This window comes from Haemaphysalis longicornis, unplaced genomic scaffold (genome assembly GCF_048455015.1).
Source record: "Haemaphysalis longicornis isolate Haplotype H1 unplaced genomic scaffold, Haemaphysalis longicornis Haplotype H1 scaffold_4, whole genome shotgun sequence".
Classification (NCBI taxonomy): Eukaryota; Metazoa; Arthropoda; class Arachnida; order Ixodida; family Ixodidae; genus Haemaphysalis; species Haemaphysalis longicornis.
In genome coordinates, this window is record NW_027526361.1 from 111315326 (window position 1) to 111341740 (window position 26415).

At 44.9% G+C, this 26415-nt stretch overlaps 1 long non-coding RNA gene across 1 annotated transcript; it reads right to left on the reverse strand.

Annotated features, from left to right (window-relative positions):
- Positions 1-956: 956 nt before the first annotated feature.
- Positions 957-23193, reverse strand: LOC144180489 (uncharacterized). Its single transcript, XR_013324435.1, has 5 exons — positions 22961-23193; positions 13633-13769; positions 13468-13541; positions 6378-6476; positions 957-1208 (listed from the first exon to the last, which is right to left on the reverse strand). It is a non-coding gene; the product is annotated as an uncharacterized LOC144180489 (long non-coding RNA).
- Positions 23194-26415: the final 3222 nt, after the last annotated feature.

The following is a 26415-nucleotide window of genomic DNA, read 5'->3' on the forward strand; positions in this document are numbered from 1 at the left end:
GAAAACTTCAGTATATCTATCTGAATGTCTGTCCGTCCCTCTATTCTGAGAAACAATAGCTAAAAACACATTGTCGGAGGAACACAGTAAGCACAAACGGGCGCTACCTTCCAAAATGAAATTTATTTGCAGAATCAAATGTTTTTCTACATGGAAAGAAATCGCACCGCAGTAGGGTTATGACGATGTTCTCTAAGGCATCAAAAAGGCTGCCTACTTATCGGCGATCCCCACAGACGGGCAGCTAATGCCCTTGTTCCCGGCCCTCGCCATATGAAAAGCTTTCAGGATGCCATTTCTTGTTTTTTACTGGAACCTGCAAGAAACTTGGTATCCCTTAGAATCGTTTTGAAAATACAACGCTTGCAATGGTCGCACAATGACCCCCAGCATTAATACTGAGAGCCTAGCTGTGCCCTACTGCCCTTTCATATAGCAACGCCAGTTTGCCGTTGTGTCAAAATATGGAATGGTGCAACATGTGAATATTATCTGAAAGACTTTTTTTGGTTTAAAGAATTTAGCCACTGTGCTGACTGAATGTAGACAAATCTATTAAAACTCGCATTATGTGGCTAATTTCAACTTTCGTAAACTTCTTAACAGTCCCCTATAGCTTTTTCCGAAAGCTCAAAAAATGGCAACCTAATGCTCAAATACTTTTTTTAAGATAGCGAGAGGATGCATTGGTAAAATGTCGTATGAAAACGTGATAAACTGAAGTTTGGGCAGCTTTACCTTCGGTGACTTTTTTTGTTGCGGGTGATTAAGGGTATGGCTTTTGAGCTGCATGGACAGCCACGATGTGGCGCTGTGATCGTGCTTTCAGTGGTTGTTCGATCGTTGAGAGACATGGATTGAGTGTACTGAAATGTTTGGCTAAAGAAAGGTAGTGGAGAAAACAGGAAAATGCTCTGTATTTATTACGGGTGATACTATTAAAAAGTCGGTTCGCCTTCTGAGTTTTAATAACGTTTCTTTATTAGAATCGATTGGTAAGTAAGAACAACTAGACAAAAGTGTCGCTTATTTTATGCCACTATTACAAATGTGAGGAGTACCTTAGACATTGTTGCAGTAATCAAAGTATACATAAATTTGGAATCTAGGTTTGCACAGGTATTTATAGTTCCTCATACACTCTCGAGTTGGCCCTCTTTTTACGTCGCGACCTTTGAGCCGAAGGTCGCACTGGACTCGCTGTGCACCTGGAAACAACATATTTTGTATTGGTGGGTTATTTTCTTTGTAAACAACCCGCCGCCGTGACTCAGTGGCTAAGGCGTTGCGCTACTGAGCACGAGGTCGCGGGTTGGATTCCCGGCCGCGGCGGCCGCTTTTCTGATGGAGGCGAAAAGCACAAAAAGCAAAAACGCCCGTGTGTACGAGATTTCGGCGCACGATAAAGATCCCCAGGTGGTAAAAATTAATCCGGAGCCCTCCACTACGGCGCGCCTCATCACCTGCGTTGCGTCGGCGCGTTAAACCCCCACAATCAATCATTCTTTGTAAACACAGATCTAATTTGGAAGAAAGTCCGAATACATGGCTTATTCTTTGGCACAAATGTCTCTTCTACGTCAATAACAACACGTTGTCCCAGCAGAGAACTAAAGCCTGCGCTTGCGTTTTCTCCCGGCTACTCGGACTACAGAGCTGTATCTCTCCTCTCGCTTTATCGGTGTTATTAAAATTCTCAAGTACTTTTATCCTGTTTTTTTTAGAAGAGGTATGTTTTGGACACACACGTGCGTTTAAACTATGTTTCAAAACTGCGCGCATCCAAAACCGACCACAACACAATTTAGGAGAGCAAAGTTAACCAAAACACCTGTCAAAACTTTGAATCCGTAAATGTTTTCGGGAAATTGATACCGGGTAATGCTACTACAGCTGCTGCAGGGTCGCGGACAGTGGTGAAAGGGCTTTGGTGCTATAGTCGACAACTTTCAAGACAAGTTCAGACAAATTCAGCAGGTATAAAAATGAGCACACAACTTAAAGCACGTCTGAGCCGCTTCAGTGATCATACACAGGATACGGTGACATAAAAACTAAGGGGCAATTTTTTTTGTATTTGTATTTTCAAATATCTGCTGGGATCTCCAGAAGCCTTCGTAACACCAGCCACGTTTGGCGGTCTTACTGTCTGCCTTCTTTTTGTTTGTGCGCGTGTCTGCGTGTTCTTTTGGGGACTGTGCTAAGATGCAGCCGTCGTCACATCTTCACCAACCATGGGTAATAGCAAGCCCAGCATTCTACAGGCCAGACGTCTTCTTCTTATGAAAGATCCTCTGATCTCTTCATAACGTTCCATGAACGTTATTAAGATATGAGTAGTTGAAAACATTGCTTCGTTTGTATTGTTTAAAAAACGTGTCCAGCAACATCTTAATTCGGAAAATGTCATGTGATAGCGTGATCTTTGTTCTTCCTTTTTTCCTTCTTTTTTTCTGCGGCAATTGCCACTGCCATCGGCGGACGGCCATCAAGAAGAGTTAACTTTGACAGTCTGACGTTCATAGCGTAAAAGGAAGCGTTGGCAACCGTTTGCCTATTTACCACAATGTCACCAAACACGTCTATAAATCTTCTTTGAGATACTTCGGGTTGCTGCGCCAATAAAGGATCTTCAGGTGCTTCAGCAGAAATACCGGCGCAATGCACTGCGCCGGACCGTTTTCCCGTCCGGCAAACCAACCCTTAACGCACGTTTGCCAGCACGACCACTCAAGTCCGTCGGGCGCAGTTTACCCTGGAGTTTGTTGTCTCGCACTCCATGAAAGAACCATAGGCTGGTAGAGCGAGAGAGCGTTGCTTTAAAAGCAAGAACTAGAACTCTCTACTGATGGTTCTTGATTGGATGTCTAGCCCTCTGCTTCTTCATCCTACAAATATTGTGAATATTTGTAGTATTACATTCTCCCCGTAACATATCTTTGTAGAGGTGCTGGGGTAACGTTTCATAGTAAACGATCTTTGAAGCGGGCGTCACGTCGGCGTCGAAGTGCTGGCTAATGCGTAGAATTGAGGACGCACCACCTCACTTGTCATGTCGCAGCCCCGTTGACCTGCGATCTTCAGCGGCCTCGACAATAGTGATTTTCAAGATTGGGTCAAGTTTTACGAACGTGTGAGGGCTCACAACCACTTCTCGAACTAGAAAATGTTATTTTTAACAAAACCGACCGGCGCAAATGTGGTATGAAACACACTACTAGGAAATTTCTAATTCCGGCACATGCAAATCAAAGCTCAGTGAGCTCGGGAAGTTAGTTGGCCGTCAGCTTTCTGAAAGGAGCTACAGGTCGACGGGGCTATACGTGCTATACGTGGCGCATATACACGGTGTTCGGGCTCCATGCCATCCATCTGATGACAGTATGAAGTTGCTCAAGAAAGTCAGCCACGTCCTCAAAGGAATCGCTGATGATGCGTTCCATAACTTAGTTTGCAAAGAGTTTCCTACAGTCGGATAATCATAAACGAATTCAAGCGCCTTTCACAAGCCAAGAGCCACCGAATCGCGAACCAGTTCGCACGGCTTCCTTATAGCGCGTCGTCTTCATCATTCTCAAGGGGCTTTTTCATCATATAGACCGACAGCAACCATGTGCAACACTGGAGCTGGGACCGCTGCAAAAATGCGGACGATGATTATACGCTAAGCAATTGAAGGAATGGCTCCTACAGCGCCTCAAGCATGCTCAACGGAAAGTAATAAAATTCATTCAGTTGTTTGTCAGCCCCAGCGTTTGCCTCTTTCCTGCATTTCGTACCGTTTGTGTACCGTTTTTTTCTTTTTGCATGACGGCAACCTTCCGGCAGATTCACTAGATCAAACAATGGTCCGTGAGGAGTTGCAAACATGGGGACTCCATCCAGCCTTCCCTGCCAGCTACAGACTGGTACAACAAGGTCCTACCATAGCCGCCTCCCGCAACGACTATATTCATTCCCGTTGTCGGAACCAGTCTGTGTAGAGAACTCCAGATGCCAAGCTTATGTTCTCTGACTGCAGATGTTTTGGTCATGTTTCTCGCCATTATCAGTGCCTTTGGTTCCATTTTTCCCCGAGAAAGCGTTTCCCGCGGTCGCTTCGACAGCATTCCCCGTCGTTTTACGCCGGCCCTCTTCAGAACGGCGTCAGTCCAGTTCCAATCAGACTCGAAGGCCCTCACCTCCGACCACCTACCAAAGCTTCTCACCAGAAAAACAATGAATACTGCCCCCCGAGGTGGCTGTGTATTCCCATTCCAGACATGGTCTGAAAATCATTTTTCAATGCTCCTTACTTAAGGTAATATTATAAATGTTGAAGATCACGACGTACGTGTTCGTGCACACGTTGATAGCAAAGCGATCATATCGATAAGCCGTCCAAATCTCCGCTCTCGCCCATACAAAAAACCTGAAGCGTGTTCTATCACATGTACGAGTTTCGGACGGCGCTACACCGACTGTGCCTGCTATGTGTACTGTCCGCGTCAGCATCGCCGGCCATACTGTGCCTGTTTCGTACACCGTATTAGAAAACCGCCCGCACATTTTCTCACGGGCCATTAAGTACTCAACGACTGCGCATAGCTTACCTTAGTTTTGAGCTAACGAATGCGACCGGGGCTGATGACGCCCTTCTGACCCGACTGCATTCCCCAGAGCCCATTCGACTGCTGATTCAAGCCATCACCTATGTTTTACTTGCTGCCCCCCAACCACTCGTTGACAGCGTGTACGTCGTTTCCACTATGGCCAATGTTCTTCTGACACGCAAAGTTGCCTTTGCACACACAGTTTCTACGATCACCGGCAGCACGTTATCTCTTTTCGTTCTAAATTTTGGACTCGATGCCCAAGGGCTTGCCCAAGGAATCTCGCTCGCACCAGTTACCCTATCTCAGACTATAACATCTGCACCTTGGCTGTGAACCATACTGATCACTGTTATGGTCTTCGTACAGCTGCACGCGGTTCCTCCGAAACATTTGCGGCAATGCTATAGCCTTTTCCCTGTAACGTTTGTTTTTTTTACTTTTTTTCAGGTGTTAAATAGCCTATGCTAATCACTTCTTGGTTTGCGTTTTGAAGGTAATTCCAATATTGCGCTAATACACCACGTGTCTCTTTGGCTACTCAAACATTTCGTGAAGGTGCTTTCGAAAATATCCCTATTGATGCTGTTTAGGCACCTAAAGATGCTAAAGAGCGATGAAAAAAAACACCGTATTATCTTTTGTGCAAGGGCAGCAGTAACTGTAAATTATGGGTGAAAAAAAAAACGTGGTCATAAATTGTTTACCAGAAGGTGGCGCAGCTCACGCTCCGAGATGACTCTTTGGGGGCATGAATCACAGAAGGATTGCAATAAAACGGAAAATACAATGCCAGGAAAATGCAGTTGAGGCTTTTTTGGGTCTTCCAACGTGACAATGGCAGCTAGGTTTAGTGGGGATGCTCGTACTATTTTGTATGCTATCTCTGTAAGAAATAAAATTGAGTGCTCTAGCCTCTGCTTATGTTACTCTATTTGAAAAAGTCAGGCCAAATATAGAAATATATAGACTTGACAACAGTTCATTGAAATGGGTGGTTGTAAAATACGATTGATGGATTATGGGGTTTAACCCACGGACCCTACAGAGGTGATGGGCGCTCCGTAGTGGAGGTCTGCGGAATAATTTTTACCACCTGGAGATCTTTCTTGAGCGCAGAAATCTCGAACACACGGACGTTTTCTCTTTTCTCCTCCACAAGAAAAGCTACGGCCGTAGCAAGGAATCGAACCCACGTATTTCGGCTCAGCAGCACGACGCCATAGCCACTGAGCCACCACAGGGGGGTGATTGTAAAATATTCAGCGCTGTTTGAGTTTAGGCTAATTGCAATTTGTGGGACAAAAAGTAATGACTGAGGAGTATTGGCAACGTGCGCATTCTACCTAAGAATTCAAGCTATGAGGAGTACACAGAAAAGACACAAAGAAAGGAACAGAAATCCGTTTTGCGGGCACGAAATGCTGATACATCTATGCATGTAGGCACGCGCACAGGCAATATATATTTATTGTTTTACGTATATACATATTGTGAGCATTCCTGACCGCACTCCCGGTGGTGGAGAATACAAGAGGACAATTCCCGCACTTCATCTTCATCTGTACACAATCATCAACACCATCCCATGCTGCAGTGTTTCTCCATGATCTATGGACATGATCATCATCATCGTGTTTTTGGGGTTCTTGCTGCCAGAATGCCTCAATAAGCGCAGTTACTGGCCCTCGTTTCTCAATATATCTGCGTGCGTGCGGACGTGCGCGTGCACATGTGTTTTTGTAATTGTGCGCTTTATACGTATAGATGGTATTGTATACTTACGCACGTTTCTTCGAATGAACAGAAAATAGGTTTCAAAGACACCGCAACGGTAATTCCAGTTTGTAAAAATCAGCCTTTGCTTTTCCCTAATGAGTGCTCCTGCATAAGAAACAATAACAAATATATTGATCCCACAACGCACCGTTTGAGGCTAGAAGAGTAGATTTATTACGGTCATTTGAAAACTAACACAGCCCGTTTACGCTAATGGGCATACCCATAGGCGACCGCGAAAGATCCTGTGTCGTGGTACAGTGTCTAATTAGTAGTAGTAACAGGGAGGAGAAAACGCCGCAGTGAGAGTACGTATTAACAAGGCCTTAAAGGCCAGCTGCACTCAAAATTTCGACCGCGCGAAATCACTGTTCCTGCATAGTATGACTAAAAAGACCGCGATGTACGAAGTGTGCGTAACTACGCCGCAAACGACCAGCAAAAATCGTCGATTTTGAAAACGAAACTGGGCAAAACGCGGCCATTACGGGCAGGCGGAAGTGACGTATCAGTCGTCGGCGTGAGCAGCCAGACGATCTGGCCTGACTAGAGTGTACTAGAAGTTTGCCTGACGGCGCCAGCTGTGCGGACCGGCCGACGCGGCCGGCTCGGCCAGCCAAGAGGAGAGTGGAAGCGCGAGCGAGCGGGGGTGTGGGAGGCACGCGGAAAAGCGAGCGCTTGTCCCATGGCATAAGCACGAGAGCAGTCGTGCGCTCCGACAGCAGCACACCGCGTAGGCAGGATGTCGCGACGACACTTGAAAAGCAGAGAAGCGTACGGTTAACGAAGCCTCTTCGGAGCCATGAAAGCCAGGAGCACCGGCGCGAAATGGGAGTTTCCTGGATTCTTCCGCTGCGAGGCAGGCCGATCGGCCTGGACGGCTGGCATGTCACTTCCGCTAAATGGCTGTTTGCGCGACACGCCGGCAGGTGCTTTGTCGTCTGTAAGGGCGTTATTTTGAGCGCCTGAAACTAAATAACCCCGCATTGCACACAGCTACCGGTCGCGTCGCAGTAGTTCTCATGGTACCTACTGCACATTTCAAAGCTAGGGTGAAATTTTAGTGCAGTTGGCCTTTAATGATAGGACAGGGCTACTCCACTGGGCATGTTTGTGTTGTCCGTGCTCTCTTTAGTGCGATAGACTCTGAAGCATGTACCTCAGCGGCAGCTCTGGTAGACACTGTTGAACGTGATTGCCAACGTAGGTACTCCTTAAAAGCAAATGCTAGAGAACACAAAAGAATTATTCACCCCTCCGTCAAACGAATACGATTATTACACTCGAAGCTTTCTCGTGATGGATTCCTTGGCCGGCTAATGCCATACTGCGAGTATATGCTACTCTAGAATATTCCCGATTTTTCTAGAATAACCACAGTAACAGGGGAGTTTGCAATACATAGTTTAACTAACGTTTGGGTGTCGGGGCAACGGCGTGAATTTGTGTCTGCTTCTTGGAGTAAACAGGGTACCTTTTTGAGTGGGTGCCGGTAAAGATGTCAAACATCGAACTGCAACGTTAGGCATGACGTTCCGCGGCTACCAGCCTTACGGCATGCAGAGTAACGTCATTCTTATCATACGTCGAGCGGTGGGTAACGGTTTTCAACGTTCATTTCAAACCATGACGTTAGGCCTATATACATCGCGCGTTCGCACGCCAGAGCTATCTCTTCTCTCTGCTGCACATCAACATTTAGCGTAGGGGTTTAACGGAGCTGTCACCAAGCTTCGACAAGAAGCGTTTAATTTTTGTAGCGAAAGCTACACTACGCTACCCCGGGCAGTCGTCGCGGGGTGACCAGTTTTGACCTTCAGAGCTAGAGGTCAAAGCACACCCCCTTCCGCAAGCTCCCGGCACGGAGAATCGGACCGATGGTGTGAAGAGATAGGCGACAGGCGAGAGATAGGCTTATTATTGGATGTAACCAGCGCGAATTTAAACAAAGACAAAGGAACTGGAACACAAGAACAGCTGTTGGCCTAAACCCTTAAGTTTAATATGTAGAAAGGTCAATTAAACACTTGACACAAAACAATAAAGCACACTGCGCTATAGCAAAACAAGCTTACAAAAGCCACGGTGATAAGGCAACTATATAGACACCGGCTACAGTCAATGCCCACGCTGATATGCAATCTCTTTGTGATGAATACACACGCTTGCTTGGCTGAAACACTTGTCTCCTTTTTTGCTATGTCTAACACTTCCGTAATTTCTCTGGGCGCTGGTCCACGGGGCCTAAATAAAATATCGGTGGCAGGAAAATCGGGTTTCAATCCGCTGAACTCAGTACAATAGGAAGAAAGATGGGATGATGTGGGACCCGTTAATGACAATTTATGGTCTCTTAAACGCACGTTGACACCACTTTTGTTCCACTTCCTTTGCCTTTGTTTAAGTTCGCGCAGGTTTCATCCAAGAATATGTCTTTCCAACTAGCCCATTCTCACAAACTCTGCACATCGTCAGACTAGTTCAGAAAGTATGAATTGTTGTTGGAGTAAAAAGAGGCAGCACATTGGGAACACAACTTTTATGCTTTGATTTTAGGTAACACCACACCATGTAGTCTGCCATTTCCACTTCTTTTACGTGCGTGTTGGGCAAGCCATGACGCCTTTGCGTACGCAAGTGGCTAACTAATACCATGTTTATGTTGATGTTAGAAAGATTGCGACTATTAAAAAAAATTTAACAAATATCGAAGGCAAAAATAAGCAGCTAGGGGTTACAACAAAAAAAACTTGCCTACGAGAGCAACAACCGCATGCCAGAGGAATCAACGAAAGTACAGTTAATTTAACATCCCCCCCTGCCTTTTCGTATCAACTGACGCCACCACACACATGTTCCCCGGTGGGCATTTCGGACAAAAACAAAACTGTTAGCTTTCTCGGGAATAGTTTTTATCGGGCGCCTATTGCGACAGACATAAGAATACCGCCAGTGAAGATTCGGCTGAAGAACTGGGGGCTAAAAAACTGAGGTTGTGTTTTTAATACCATGCTTGTAAACCTAAAACGTCCATGAGCAGCTTTATTTTTGCTTTCGGAGTGTATGTAATAAGTTCGTAAAATTCGAGGCAACACACAAAAACTTTTCGTTTCAAAATAAAACAATCATTTACTTTTGTCCCAATTAAAACTCATAGTGACCATTTCGATTACATTTGTACTACAAGCTTTATTTTGATACGAAAACCTTAGGTGCCCCCTTTTGCGAAAATCGGCATCGTCGTTCGTTTCTGTTGTCCAGTAAGAAATAGCCGCGCTGCCAGGAATAAATTGCAACGCGCGTTGATCTGATAGGATTCGATCCGGAGACCCCATAGTAGCAGACCGATGCCCTGCCACTTTGCTATGTTGTTTTTCTTTTTCTTTCATGGTATTTGTTTCAAATATACAGAACGATGAATAAACAATGGCCGCGTATCTGCTTCTTTGGTAGCAAAGGCCAATGAAAGACGATAGTCGACTAGCACCCCTGCCAAGTGAATGCCTCGCTTCTCTTACACGCTCACCTGTCATGATGTTCCTTTTCCATCGCCCCCCTCCCAAGGTGAACACTCTGGAGGTCTGCTCAAGTCAATTTAAATTTCCCGCGTTCCACTGCTCCAAGTTGTATGTCTCGATGCCAGCGTTACCGCACGGCGGAGACGCGCGTGAATCGCGGCACCCTACTAGAACGTTTATAGAACCACGTTGCTCTACTCCACGAGCGTTCCATGCGGAACGTAGAACCTATCTAGTGGAACCTTTCGTTGCTGTTGCCGTTTGATTTTTTAAAGGCCGCCAGGTAGCACGGGCGACAGCAGGCGACGTTCTTCGGATGTTGTATTTCATTTGCTATCGCAAAAAACAAGCATACGTGAATGTTTTAATAAAGGAACACGGCAAACATCACTCATGTATGAATTTCCTGCCGTATGTCTTGTTCTTGATCAACAATGTTGACAAGTCTCAACATTAACACCGGGCTTAGACGTTTAATTTGGATGTGGTTATATAAGACTATTGCGTAATTTACCTTGGCCCGGTGGCTGAATCGAGTCACAAACAGAAACAGACATACAGACAGGCCAAAAGTTCTGTGTTTAGGTAGCCCAAGAAAGACTATCGTCTTTAAAAGAACTGTTTAGGAATCATGGCTTGTCGTTTTTGTTGTTCGTTCCTGCTGGACACATAACCACTTGGGGGACTAACAAGGAATCGGGAAATGCGACGAGCTAATGGGCCGGTTTCACGAGATTCACAAAATTTAGAGTAGTACGTGCCGCGTGACACCTAAACGTAACGCCATGTGAGTATAGGAAACGAATCTCGTCGAGGTTCTTTGACCCGAAAGACCAAAAAACGAAAGAGAGACGGAAATACGATGTAGCTATCGAGGAGACAAGTACTTTAGCCTTTCAAGCCCGTACGAAGACTTCAATGCCTCGAGGAATTTTTATTGTTTGTTTATGAGGTCCTTGAAGATCGGAAAAAACACAGAAAAAATTTCTTGCTCAAAATAAAAAAACACTCATGGCTGGAGGGATAATGGCAAATACTCACAACTACACCATTCCTCTGAACACACGCGCGTTTCAATGTTATAGATACACACCTGCAGCGTGACCATTAACATGCAGCCATTGTCGCAAAATCGAGTTTAAGTGGTAGTAATTATCGTGTTAGAGACCGTCCTAGGAGGCCGGTGGTAGTTTAAATTGTAATCAGGAATTCTGAAAAAACACATAAAAATACGCCAATGGGTTTGTTTTGGCGCATTAAATTAGATAGAACTTCGAAAAAATATTGCAACCCAGGTATGATTTCAACCATCAACCTTCGGGTTTCCTGTCCCACAGAAAACCCGGAATTTTCCTTCACCTTTCTTGTATTCGCGTGCACGAGCTTTTGCTTGGCTCATGCTTATGTTAGAGGTTGGTATCCAGCACTGCTTTAAAAGCCATGGTGAGGGGAACAGGGATGTTGCCTCACGACAGCACAAGTTTGTTGCTTCTCATTCACTACGAACCATTCTAAAGTGTCCCTAAATGCATTCTGAGATTTTATGTCATGAATCGTTAGAGTACTAACAAAAGTCCCTCCAAAACCAAATCAAAACGTTAAGTATTTGCCTAGTTATCTTCCACTAAAAAGGCCCACCTATGACGCCTGAAGATTCCGCTATTTGTTAGCACCTCAACTCTTTGTGAATACCCGCCGCAGTGGCTCAGTGGCTAAGGCGTTCGTTGCGCTGCTGAGCACGAGGTCACGGGTTCGATTCCCGGCCGCGGCGGCCACTTTTCTGATGGAAGCGAAAAGCAAAAACGCCCTTGTGTACAAGATTTCGGCGCAGGTTAAATATCCTCCGGTGGTCAAAATTAATCCGTAGGCCTCCACTACAGCGCGCCTCATTGCCTGCGTTGCGTGGGCGCGTTAAACCCTACAATGAATCGATGAACTCTTTGTGGATGCTACGGGCTCACCAGTTCGGAGCACGGTCTCCGAGAGGCACGTGTCAATTCCTGTGTTGCTCTTAGATACCCGCAGGCACTGTCTCTACACGGCAGCACGTCCCTTTGTTTACGTGCACACACGCGTAAACCACCTACAGTTGCTTGCATGCGGTCATATTCCTTCCCGCGTCCACAGAGCTCAGGTCAGTACGTTAGTTTAAGAAGGGGGCACCCCAGAGTTTGGGGTTCAAGAAAGGGGAGCTCCAAACAAGACACGGTCGTCCACGGCCATTTTTGAAGATTTCCACCAGGCAAGCGGCACACTTGCGTGTATTGAAGGTGACGTCACTGCGCTGAACTGGCCCCTCCGTGGCCCTTCGAGCTGAGCAGAATTCGCATCGCAGCAGCTATTCCGTCGCCGTTGTCACCAACATTCCGGCCTAGGATCGCGATTGCTACTCTTACTACACCATGATCGCCCTTCGCGCATGTGTAGGTATGTTTTCGTCATTAGTTCAGTTTTGGCGTGCGGCGACACGTTTTTCCTCCTGCGGCGTGTGCTGATGCATGTGCGCACGGAGCACTCCTCGCGGGCACGTGCTTGCGGTCGTCGCACGCGGAGCGCTTCCACACTCAGACAACGCTTCATGCTTTGTTAGCGTCACTCATTTCTTGGGAACGACTCTTTGTGCCTGCAAAATCGGCTAATCTTTTGCGCCCAGGATTCGCGGAGGTGGGAATTAGTTGCCACAAAGACACGCCATGCCCGAAAGTCGCTCGCCGAGATGCGGCGATGCTCGGCTCGTGGCTGCCCGGAACGCCATGACCACCAGTGTCTCCCTCGTGAGTCGGACACCGTGATCGGCGGCAGCATATGATGAAACTCACCAATGCCGACGCGGAATGTGCCAGCGACTCAGGAATTGCAACAGCTGCGTCTAAGCACTTAGGTGTTGAATGGCGGGAGTAGTTAGAGGTAAACAAAAAATGAAGGAAAGATCTTTGTTGCCTGTTCCTGCGGACCTGGCAGTAAGCAGAAGTGTAAGATTCTGTAAATATTGTCGTGGACCCGTACCCTATCAATTCCGCCCGTGAAATTGCAACATCTGAAAAACTCTTTAGGGCCCCTCTAAGATGCCTCCGGCACGAAGATTGCAATCAGAAATACCATCGTTTTACAAATAGTCAATAAAAGTTTGGAATGGCTGGCTGCTAGTTCGTAAAGAAGAGTCGTTGAAGGGTCGCCTAATGTTGATTTCCGAATAACTACACACAAAGAGTGGACATTGGTTCCGGTTATGGCAACTTTTTCGGCCTCCACTTGAAGAAATGACTCGGAAAATACGCACTAATGAAAAGGATGATTTGTGAAAAGTTGAATAACCTTCACTTCAGAAGTTTAGCACAAAATAAATGAAATGTTCCGAAGCCCATGTTACGCACTATGCAGGTACCTGATATGTGCAGAGGATTTATTGCTTCTTCTCGCATCACTGCAACATTATCGCTTGCGATTTTAATAAGTAGTCGAAAGTCGTGACCATAATTTTGATACACCTCCCAGTGGTCTACATCATGCACCTTATGCTTAGATGCATAATTTAACAACACCTTAACCATAATTAATAACATTCAAAATAAAATCACCTTTTTTAGAGAGGAACATGGTGTCCGGCTTTCGAGGAGGCCAAAAGATTCCTAAGTATACGTCAGAATAACTTCTGCATGTAGCAAAAAAAAAAAATGTGAAGCGCGGTTTCAATAATATATGCTGGCTCAAACATATGACTTCGCTATAAAACATTTACGTACGCTGTGCGGGTGGTGTACTTTCGTCGAAAACGAACGACGGAACTATTCACATATATCATGTGGTCGCGTGTACACCGAAATGCTTCCGTCAGGGTTGACACGTTGTAGGTCCAGATGGCTTCCGAAGTGTTCATGAACTGAAATAAAAACGGTGAGAATTTGTTTCGTTTTTTGGTACATGACCGCAACCAGAAAGTAAGCGTTCTGGCGGCTTGTGTTACAGCTATTAGGGGTGGAAGCAATCGAAATGAGAGCGACATGGCAAGAACAATGCCGGAGATATTTTGAATCAGAGTTCTTCGATATATACGAGTTGCGAGACTCCCGGTGACGCTGGATGGCCTGCTACCTTAAAGCTGAGGGCCAAGTTTAATGGCGGGGCACATAGAGGACAGAAAGTGGACTTTGCAAACCTAGTAACACAAATTAATAAATAAAGCTTGCTTTTAAAATTAGAAAACATTAATATCTAAGATTTCAAGACACGGTTCTATCAATAATAACGAACTAACACAAGAAAGAGGACAGGACATGCGTTATCCTGTCCTGTCCTCCTTGCGCTCGTTCATTTTTAGCGCAATAATCATGTCGTAAAGTAAGTACATTTTAGGTAAGTGTTAGTTATGTTTGTATGGTGTTTCGTTTATTGACTTACGCGAACAGCAGCGAGCACACGATTACAATTTCAAGTTTCTGCCGACAGATGACAGGCTAGTCAACGTGTCTCGAGCTTGGCCCTGTTTGCCCAGCGCAGGGGTGCCTAGGCGGAGTTGCGTATGTAGTGGATTTTGAGTAACAGTGTTTTAAATGACATAGTTTGATGTCTTTTCAGTGTTTCACATTGGAACGGGGCTGTCATCAATATAAGGGGATCGTCTAATCCATCTACAATAGCGAATTGTGCCGCGCGAGCTTTCTGCGTCCACTTTTGTATTATATGTGAGGGCATATTTCAAAACAACAATAAGGGCAGCTCACAACACTTCCTTATTTTATAAATTGAGCCATGCTTCATTCCTCGATCTGATTTACGTCGGCGAGAAAAGATGCCGGAATTCGAAAGAGCAGGTTCTATCAAACTTTCAACTGGAAATTAGGTAGCCATGGCAATAGGAAGGGGGATCCGGGTGTAAAACGTGATGTGCAGGATAGACTATGAATTTCCGGTGCGGAAAGGACGGTGGCTGATGGCGGTAAGCAAGCTGCCTAGTGATGCCATCCGAAACCGAAATAAGAACGTGGCGGACTCTGATGATGGATAACGGGAAGCAACGGTATTCAAGTGACAGACATGACCTGCCGCTACAGCAGACGATGCATGACATGCCCAGCTTGCTGGCAAAAGCATTCATGGAAATGTAGGATAGAAGAGACAATGCAGAAAAGCTGACTGCATTTGGCAGCAACTGTATTGTTGGTGCTAACTGTAATTTCAAAGCCATTGCGCCGGCAGTGCGCGTTCGCAACAAAATGCAGTCTTTCTTTAGTACAAAAGGGTAGCAGCTGTCTTCTCATATTTTAGACATACAGCCACGATGAGTGTTTGTTTTTGGCTACAAATCGGAACGTTTATATCGAAGCCTCCATGTTCTTTCTTCCCCGTTTTTTTTTTCCTCTATGGAGGGAATTACTGTGTTCGGGCCAAAAAGTCCTGCTTCACGCTATGAACGAATATCTACTATATATCTCTAGCCAGCCGCCGAGGTAGTGGACCATCTTGACACTGGCCAAGGCCCGCATCGCAACGACTGCTACAGCATTACGCACACTGCCTCTTGTGAAATGACGCCTTCCCACCATCTAGCCAAGAATTCTGGATACCAGACAACATGTAATCTCTTCGTGGACAATACGGTGCTCTACGAAACTTAAGGCGATGGAACCACTCGCAGAGACCTACAAATTTATAAACGGAGGAAGGTTTATTCACCCGTCCTGGTGTTACAGCAACGAAGAAGGAACTCTTTTTAAGGAAACCAAACCGGCATGGTACCTTCTGGCGCACCATAATTCCCTGCAGTTTTTGACTACACCGTAAAAAATCTCAGTTTACGATAAGGCGGCAAGCTGACTGGAAACTTCATGACACCTACCACGTGTCAACGAAACAGTGCGAAAGTAGTAACTCCTCCGAATTGGCGAGGCCAGTAACTCACAAAGGGATGACTGCGGGTCGCCTAAGACTTCAAAGCACCTATTTCTAGACTCCCACTATTATTGGCAAGACAGAAAGCTTAGGTCTTGTGTTTAAAACCACAACGCCTAAATGAACTTTTAGGGGCTAGGCCTTTAAGGAGCTCGGGATGTCGGCGTCTGACATCGTAGTCGTCTCATGTCCCCGTCATCTCATGTCCCCGTAGTATCATGTAGTCATGGTACTATACACCGGGACACTCGTTTTCGAACGCCTCGCACTAGAACGTAACGCGTACTGTAAGAACACACAGGGACACTCCTTTTCTAACGTCTCGCGCTAGAACGTTTCCCCTCCGTGGGAAAAATGCGCACTAAAAAAGCACACCGGGGCACTCGTTTTCCAACGCTTCGCTCTGGAACGCTTCGTGCTTGAAAGACACGAGACCTACAAAAAAGCGGTATACTTCTACCCTTCAGAATTTCATCTCCGTAGGCAAATAGGCCAAGGCGCCAAGAATACACTTATACGCTGCATGATGCGCCTTTCCCCAGTCTTCACGTTACTGGAGATGACCCAAAATTTTTTTGCTTGATGCAAAGCAGTAGTAGTTCTTTTTGAATAAAGAACACATTGGCCTCACTCTAATGAGTTAGAACTGTAATCTTCTATTTGCAAAACAATGAATCGCCTCCTTGATCTCAGGGCGCGAACCAGAAGGAGGTGCCACCCTAAACCCCGGACCCTCAAGTTCTCATCCCCAGTAAGCCAATTCGTCAGGTTGACATACTCAGAAACCTATTCGAACCGAGATAAACCTATTCGCCCCAAGATAACACAGTCGTCGTCTGCTCGTTCTCGTTGCGCGCGGAGGAAGACGCGTGCTGCACACGATAAAACAGCCGATACGCGTACATGTTTGGCAGTGCGCAATGACATGGTTATCTGTGCTTGCGCATTTCCTCTAGAAAGGGGCTGTTGCGGCTTAATGCGCTGGTTTAATTTCACGAAACATTTTCGCTGTGGTCAACGCTTGAGTGTGAAACTTGTTTTGAACATTGCTTTGGCACACTGCACTTTTCTTATTGATGAGTGCAGTCGCCTGCCGTCAAAGGGTGTTTTTTGAAGGTGGCGTGGTGATTATTTAAAGGATGAGAGTTTAGTACACGCAACGGGTAAGAAGCACCAAGGCCTGTGCATACCAGTGCATTTGCCACACCATTGTAAAATTGCGCTGTGTCCTTATAAAAAGAAGAAACAAACAAAAACAATTACACTGCACACGCCCCGTGAGGTATCGTCCATACAATTCCAAACACGCATTTTACACCCGCAAACGCCTGCGTGATCGAACTCTTCCCGTACCTTTTAGAAAATAAATACCATTTTTGGACAGTCCTTGCTTATACTGTGTTGCTAATTCTAAGTATTATTTAAAATACATTTCTGTGGATGCGCAAGAATATTTCGGGGGGTCGTTTCGGTAAAATTCAGCAGCTTTGAGTTTGCGTTTGTCGTGTGGCATTTCGTGTGATACTTCCATATATTTCATTTTCAAATCCCGTCATAAATTACCTTTTCCAGAAATGTATTTCACTCAGCATAACGAAATGCCTAATATGGTCCCGTCTTAACCTCTAAAGGTGGACCTAACTTAAAGAAAGAGGAAAAATCGGGTAATATAATACATGTCATTGCCCACATGTGTAGAGGGTGTGTGCCATGACTCGCTAGATATTTTTATTTTTCCCACAATGCTTGCTTTCAATAGAATTTTCAAAAAGGCGAGGCACAATACCTGGACAATGTCGGACCAAAAGGGGGGCAATCAATTTTGAAAATACTGGTGCCTACTTGTTGAAGTACTGCTTTTTCAGCGCTACGGAGCACGACACCTAGCGTACTTTATTAGCAAGTAATATGATAGCCCTGCGTTTGGCTTTTCGCGTTACATGAGTTCTCTCCTCGCTGCTTTTGGAACGTCTGCAGCCTCCCCCCCCCCCTCAAAAAAAAAAGAACGAAATGCACAGAAAGCTTTTATCCTTGCCTTCTTTAACCAATCCTCAAAAATTAAATGCCAAGACAAAAGCGAGGTTCAGTTTACAATAAAAAGTAGTTACCGGGTACCCGTTGCGCTGTTTCGTAACGAGAAATAAAAAGGAACGTTTTACTTCATCTGCAACCGAGCAACTTCATTTGCCATCTTTAGGGTTCGTAAGCGACGTTACGCAAAATTGCAAACACATCTCGCTGTTCTAGGCACTGGTTAGATTTTAAAAGGAACGTAAATGGTCAACAGTGCCGCCGAATCAGAAAATCTGTGCTCACTGTAAGGTCACAGAATCTTGGTTTACACAGTGTAAACCAGCTTGTCAATTTGCAAGTCTAGCTAAACATGAGATGTTGATTGTACTACGCGCGTTAGCAATTTAATTCGCCCGTTCACTTGCGACGGAATCCGTATAAAAGCGATCCAACAACGTTATTCATCAAACCTGCCTTTAGAGTTGCTAAAATTTCATTTAACTAAAGCTGCGCTCAAAAAACCCTTTAGAACGGTTGCATTTATATCTCTGCGCTGGTTAAAAGTCAGTAATTTTATGTTGCCTCTCGAACACACAAAAAATATCCTACGCTCTTAGAAAGAATGTCGGGGCAGTTAAGTGGTGTTACCTTTTCAGGGCATCCCACAAATGCAAGAATGAGTCATGGTACCAGTGAAAGCGATTGAGAATGCTGTTATAAACGGAATTCCAGAGATCGACGCTTTATGATTTGTTTCTATTTATGTTTTTATTGAAGGCTCAAAGCCATAGTCTGGAAAGATCGAGCTTGCTACGAGCCACGTCGTACAAGATGGTTGTCATTATGGCGGCCGTTCTGAGATTCCTGATGGGTAGCCGCTTTTTTTGCGCAGTAATGTAATCTTCTTGCCGCTTCCATGCTTATACATTGAATGTTGAGGAACCGAACTACAGCATACCAGTCTTGTTTGCGCCTTTGGTACACATACGGCGCGAAAAAGGCACGAAGCGCGCCCACAGTGTGCATTCTTACGGGCCGCTAAGCGGAGCATCCACACTAGCGGCGCGACGCTGTCGCCGCCTGCATGTCAATCTCGCGGCGAGTACCCACCATTTTACCGACGCGGATCAGGATCAGCCTCTTTAGTTTTATGAGTAGATGAGAGTTCAGGGCAGCTCTCCCAACTCATAAGGTGCATACGCGCAGAACAACATGGCCTCGAAGAATATAAAACCTGTCGCGTCGCACAAACCCTCCTAATCAGCAGATGATTTACGGAACACCTTCCGGTGCCCTGAAAGCTCAACAAACCAACAGAACTTGACTCATTCATACGCAAAACCTTTGTTACAATGGCCAAGGAAAGATTAAGTTGGACGTGTACGAACGCTAGCATGCTGCGAACCAAAACTGGGCTCCCAGTTTATTTTTACGCTCGTCCCTGGCCCAACAATAGCGGTTGGTGGCCACCACTCCACCCCGAGCATTATCCTTCTTAGGGATTGTCCGTATCCAGCCGTAGGCGACTGGAAAAGCTGGGGTGCCGCCATATAGCCTCCTCCCTTTGAGACGGAGGCTTGATGAGGAGTGCTTGGCGGCTGGGGCAAGGCAAATCGGGCTGTTTGTGAGTTGCGAGGGTAACGGGTGGTGTTGAGGATTGAATGGTTGATGGAGGTATGGAAGGCAGGCATAGCGGCTTCGATGAAAGCGGGTTTGAGGCGATCCATGGAAACAACAGTGTCAAGGCCGTTAACTCGAATGGTGAACGCCTTGTCGGAGCGTGAAATGACCAGATGTTTACTGTTATACTGCCGTTCGAGTGGCCGGCGGGCACTGTCGACGCTAATGAAACAAACTGGCTGTAAGACAGCCTTGCATGAATAAAAGTAGGTGTAACTGAACACCACCAATGTGTTTTGAGACGTATATGGGTAAATAACCTGGCTAAGTCGTTTACGTCCGATGGATCTGGTCGCGAAAGGTTATCTTGAGGCTTCGGATGGACACGAAATCTGCGGGTAACCGCATTGACTTGCAGTAGACTCAAACTGGAGTCCCCGTTTATTTTTGCGCTCGTGGATGGCCCTGCACTAGCGGCGTGTTGACAGCACCCATCGGTGGTGGCTCAGCACCAGCAGTATCGATTCTTGCGGATTGTCAGTGTGCGGCCATACGCAAATGGACGTGCTGGGGTGCCGCCAGACCTTCAAATAAACTTTTTGGACTTGAAAAAATCTCCTGCAAGTTGGACTGCACAACAATCTATCTGCTTTAATAGAAGCCCAGCAAGCGCCTAAACAACGACCTCTCTTTTATCGTGCAATGGTGTCCCAACTGCCCAAGCCCCCAACACCCTGCGGCAAAACGTACTTCAGGGCACTGGAGAACACCTCCATGTTACCGATAACATGCCGTAACTACTGCCACTGCGCTGTAATACGTGTGGTGACATTACAACACCGGAGGTCCCGTATCTTGTGGATTCCTGTCATGGCCTTACTCGACTAGGCGCAAATCACTGCCCGGTTTGGGTCCACTCTTAGAGGACTAAATACGGCGGCACAGCAGGCATCAGTACACTTCGACCTTAAGTGGGCGTTCGTTGAAGACACGTTAATGTGCGAAGACATCATTTATGCTTCCCGCACCTCCTTTATGTTCTTGAAGCCTTGCGCCATCCTTTTACATAAAGTTCCTTCCTACCACCAAGCATATGCGGGAAATTCGGTGTGACGTCTCTTCCGAAGCACATACATTCATTCTTCAACAAGGGACGACTCGACGCAAGAGCTGGACACCTCACAAAAATACGGTGATGACGAACAGACAAGGTTCATCGACAGCGCAAAGTCATAAAATGCTACGAGCGACTCTTGCGCTGCTCACCCCAAATAAAAACATCACCTCCGCTACCTCATATCTTTACCTACCCGTTTGTGCCGCAAAGGCAATGGTCATTGCTCATGCCACCGCGACTCATTGCGACGAACCATATCTCATAATAATACCAGACTCTCATCACGTATGTCGCCTATATCAAGCAGGACTAGCACCAGTCAAGAATCTTCCCATCCTACAAAGGCTTCCCGATGACACCAAAATAACCGTTCCCTGGTCCCTAGGGAATTCAGGCCTTTGCTGGCACACGCAACCTTCATATCCGGGAATTTCCAGCTTCTAGACAAGACATCGCTTGTGGGACGGAACCCTGATCCAGCAGTACAGCACCTAAAGACCTCATATACAACTCAGCGCTCTCACACTGCACCTACATGAGAAGAACATATCCTCCCCCTACCCTCACCATCAAACTACCAAGCATACATACTGTGAAAACGGCAAACAGAAGCATATTTCAATCAATGAATCCCATCGCGGACTCACTGTCAAACTACCAAGGATACATACTGCGAAAACAGGAAACAGAAACATGTTACAATCCCAGAATCCCATCGCGGACCTCACAGTCTGTCCTCTCACAAGACTTCCCGGACTGCAACTCAGCTCTTACGACGCATCATCTGGAAATTTTGTGACCGCATAACGTCGAACTCTTTAGCTTTGGGAGTCTACGCTGGCCAGCTCACAGCTGAAGCTTGAAGCATGCCTCATGCAACGATTCCTGGATTCGGTGCAGGCCCGCGCCCACTTGGAAATAGGAGACTGACGACATCCCTGTCGTCCCAGTGCTCTCTCGCTCAAGCAAATGCTTAGTCGTCCTTTACTGTTAAAATGAACCTTCTAAGCCTTTTTCTAATTTTTTTCTCCGGTTTAATCGTCCCTGTTCTAGTCTTTTATCTCTACGGTATTTCTTTTATCCCCTTCGCCTACCGAGAATCATGTTGGTGTTGATATTCCGGAAAAATTAATCCGATTGATCGAAAACTGAAGAGCTGTAGCTCCCTATCTCTCGCTGCCTAAAATGAGCGCTTAAAGTGTAATGACTGACATGACTAGTAAAACTTCAAAACCTAAAAGATTTAAATATTCCCACATAATTAATATTTTCATCTAATGAATACACTTTCAGACCTGTGTCTCCCAAACAATTCTTTTGGAAGCAAGTCCTTAGCCGTATTTGGCGGCATCACTTCGTCGTTGAGTTTTTAGTATCTAAGGTTGTTTAGGGAGATTTGTACAAGCAAAGATCGTATACTCTTCTTTTCAAGGCTTCTACCCCAATAAATAGTTATATTACACCTTGCTTCAAGCAGTTCAAGACAGAAGCTCTACGTGGAATTTGTATTGTAGACCAGTATTGAAATAAATTTAGGATGATTAGCTGAAATCGTTTTCTCCACGCCACAACACCTTACATCCCTGACATCGTACGAAGTTTTACATACTGCGGCATTACAAAGTCTGGCTAACGATACGCTTGAAAAAGTTTGGTGTGCCCATTCTGACTTTAAGTATTATTGAGTCAAGATATTTCTCTGCGTTTTCATTCTGTTTCTTGGCCAAAGCAAGTGTGTATTTTACGTTCCCAAGGTAATCCTCCGCACAGGCCAGTTCGAGTTAGGATCGTTATATCAGGATTCTCATTATTCGCCCCAGCATCTGTGCTCACAAAAACAATCAACGAAGTTGTTGCTTTCCTGACTGCACCAGCGGGTTGGGCGATGAAACTAATTGTAAGCTTCCGTTACTGTGACCATGGTGTTTATGAATGCAAAAAAATGAGGGGCACTTAAGGCAACCAATGGGCAAGAATTTGAAATTAGTAAACTAGCTAGAGTCATATTGTCCTTTTGTTGTGTATATGCAGACCTCAAATATGCCGTTCCGCTTTAATGAGACGAACTTAGCAATTGTGTAACAATTTTGTTGCATATCAACATGACTACGCACATATTCCTCGAAGCCCAAATTTTATGTTCCCTAATTTCCGAATTTGACAAGTAACAATCACCACTGCGAGAGCTACACGACCCAGAAATATTTTTCAGAAATACATCTGATAACCCGCAGCGAATTTACTTGAATGACAACTCGCCCTAAAAAATGACACTTTTCTCTAATATTTCAAAAGTACCAAAGAGAAATATACGGGCAGCGAAAATACTATACATGGAACATTTGTTTCTGTACAAGCTGCATGTACAACAATTTTCAAAGAATATTTTCTCGTCAACTCCAAACGCCCAGCAACAGAGAAATGGTTCCTACCTTTTTGATGTTATAAAAATGGTGTCTTCTCGAAGTGCACTGCTGTTTTAGCAAAAAAGCAGAGAAAACTAGAATAGACTTCAAGTGCCAGTACTTCATGTTGGCCATGCCGGAGAGCCGAAACTCCTTAGTTAATCTATTTTACCTCTCTGTTATGCACGAAACCTTCATATTGCAGCGCAAAACATGTTTGTGCAGAAAGCTGATTCCGCTGGCTCTGACGGGCGCGAACAATCCCTTCCAAAGAGGAAGGGCACGCCTGAATGCCTGTGCGCATCCGACGGAAGAACAGCGGTGATTGATCGGGGATGGATTCGCAAAAGAATACAAGCCGATCCTGTCCATATCGTATACTTGTTCTTTAAGGGTAAGAAGCATAAATAAATACCATCTGCATGAAGTTTAATCGGTTTGTTCCATCCCAAGACCCCAGTTAGAGTTATAGCACTTTATATGGCACGTCAGGTTTTGTAAAACGCCGAATCTGCACATTATAGCCTGTTCCTCAATGGCTTGAGAGTATAGGTTGCACAGAAAATTGCCTGGCGGCCATAATTGCACTGCCTGGCGGTGCTTGTATTTCAAAATAACAAAAAAGCGTTCGGATTCCACAAGGTGTCAATACACACCATGTCTGAACAGTCAGAAATGAAAGAACAAAGTTGTTTATTTCATCCAAAAACATCACAAAAACATGTTGATGAGGCATCTAGATCCATAGCCTGTACGGATAGTATTGGATCCATTACAGCAATATTTTCAAAAATCCAATCCTCGGCAAAATGGTTGATTATCGAGCACAAGTAAAAATATTTGGCAGCAAGTTACATTGTTTAGTGTTTTTTACAGTAGTGTTTCTTACATTCAAATTAACGATTCTGGTTTATTGCACTTAACTCGGAAGTAATGTTTTAGGGACGGCAGCATATTTGGTATCGTTTTGATGGAGTTTGGCATCTTATTCCATATTTTTGCTTCCATGAAGGACAATAGGCGCTGACCATATACGTTATGTACTATTGGCAGGTTAAGATTTTTGTGATCGGCGTGCCTTGTATCTCGCTTGGGTGTAATTAGCGTTGACGAGTGGTGCGGATTCTTTGGGGTAAGTATTTTGTCGATAATAACAGCAGTATTAGAGTCCCTGACTCTATCAAATGGCAATATGTTTAATTCGGCGAAAAGCATAGCTGATGCCTGATTGCTCGGCGCTCCGGCCAATATTCTAATGGGCCTTTTTTGTATTACACACAGTGATTTGCAGTAAGACGCGTACCTGAACCCCCATGACCCAATGCAGTAAGTCATATGGCTGTCAAACACGGCTAAGTAAATGAGGCGTAAAATGTGCGGTGAAAAATGCTTGCGTGCCTTTACCAGTGTGAAACAGCGAAATGCTAATTTCTCTGTTAGTTGTTCTATATAAGGGGCCCAGTGGAAAGACGAATCTAAAGTATGCCTAAGTATTTATGGCTTGCAACCTGTTCTATTGTTGTTTCTCCGAGATTTAAGCTGCATAGGCCGGGCTGTACTTTTTGGTTCGATGGGAATACTATAAACTTGGTTTTTTTAGTGTTTAATTCGAGCTTATTAGCTTTAAATCAGCTTAAGGTGTTTCGGAGTCAGCGTACAAAACAGCATTGGAGTGTTTCATTTTAATGAGAGCGCAAGGCCATTAATATAAAGAGAAAAAGAATGGGGCCTAATACAGAGCCTTGAGGCACGCCCATTTTGACCTCTTTGAGTGAAGATTTATTAAAAGCTATTTGGACAATTTATTTCCGGTCGGAGAGATAACTTGGGAAAAAGTTAATAGGTAGACCTCGAAATACGTAGCGTTCTAGTTATTGTAGTAGTATGGTATGGTTCACGGAATTATACGCTTTTCTGACATCCAGAAATATACCAACTACAATGTAATTACCGCTAAGGGCCTGATTTACTTTTTTTGTAACTGCGTTAACAGCGGTACTAGCTGAGTATTTATTCCTGAAACCGTGTTGGTGTTCCGTTAATATACTAAATGTTTCTAGAAAGTTAGACGCTTCGCTATTAGTTTCTCAAATAGATGGTTGATGCAGGACAAAATTGTTGAGACGTTAATTGGCTAGGTAATTAGGATCATCTCCTTTAAAGATGGGCACAACCCTTCCAATTTTGAACTGTGCAGTGTAAGTTCCAGAAAGAAATGCCTGATTAAACATTGCTGCTAACGCTGGCGCAAGGTTTTCAATGTTGTCTTTGATAATTATCATAGGAACTGCTTTGATTTCATCTGCCTTGCCGTGCTTATACCTTCCAATATGGTTATTTCACTAAATTCGAATGAGTTGGGTTGCGGGATAGGTAAGATAGGCTCGTTAACATCACACTTACTGGTAGGGGGTACTTTGGTAGGATAATAAAGAAATCGTTTAGAATTTCCGCGACACCATCCTGACTGCAGTTTAATATCCGGAAATCTGGCAGAGTGTTGTATTTTTGGGACGATTTCGTTACAGAGTTGATTATACCCAGGCTTTCTTTGGAATTACCGTTTGCTTTAAGGACCAGGTTGTAGTACTTTTTTTTTCTTTTGCCCAAGAGGGCAAGTGATAAGTTGCGCACTGATCGATATTGTGCTTGATGGTAAGGGTTGTCTTTCTTTTCTTTCATCTTATTCCGCCAGTGCTCTTTTCGCTTGATAACATTGATAATACTTTCCGTCATCCACGGACCAACGGGAACCGAAAAGTACGTCGCTCGGCGGGAATACGTCTTAAACTTAACGCAGGCTGACAAAAGTAATTTTGAGAATCTATCGTAAGCTATGCTTCCATCTGCTTCACAAACCGACGAGAAGTCTGGCTCTTTTATACTCTGGCTTGTTTTTTTATAATCCCATCGTTTCAATGATTGCGTCTGTTGGTTTTCCATTTTGCGATTGTAAACCGTTGCCAACAAAAATGTGAGATAGGGATCGGTAATATCCTCTGTTATTACTCCTGCCTGCACATAGTTCTCATCATAGTTTGATAGTATGTAGTCAGTTATGGAAGACGTATTTGAAGATACTCTAGTTGGGTTTACTATATGGTTTTGGAAGCCATAGGATGACAGCAACACTTGGTACTCAGTGTTCATGTTATCGGCTGTGTTTAGGTGGAAATCACGGCAAATGATAGCTTTACTGCTATTGTTAGCAAAGTATTGCAAAACGTCCTTCATTTTTGACATAAATGTCTGAACGTGAGAGCCTGATGTCCTGTAGGCTACACCAACAGAAATTTTGTTTTCTAATTCAACCAACAACATTTCATGTTCCCCTAAAAGTGTTTCGGTAAAGCTGAGTTTTTTGTAGCAAATTTGTGTGGATAGTTAGGGAGCAACTCCAGCGTCTCGAGCATCACCTTTTCTGGGAAGTGATACAAACGTGTAGTTTCGGCTGGCATGAAGGTTGCACGTCGGCCAATTGT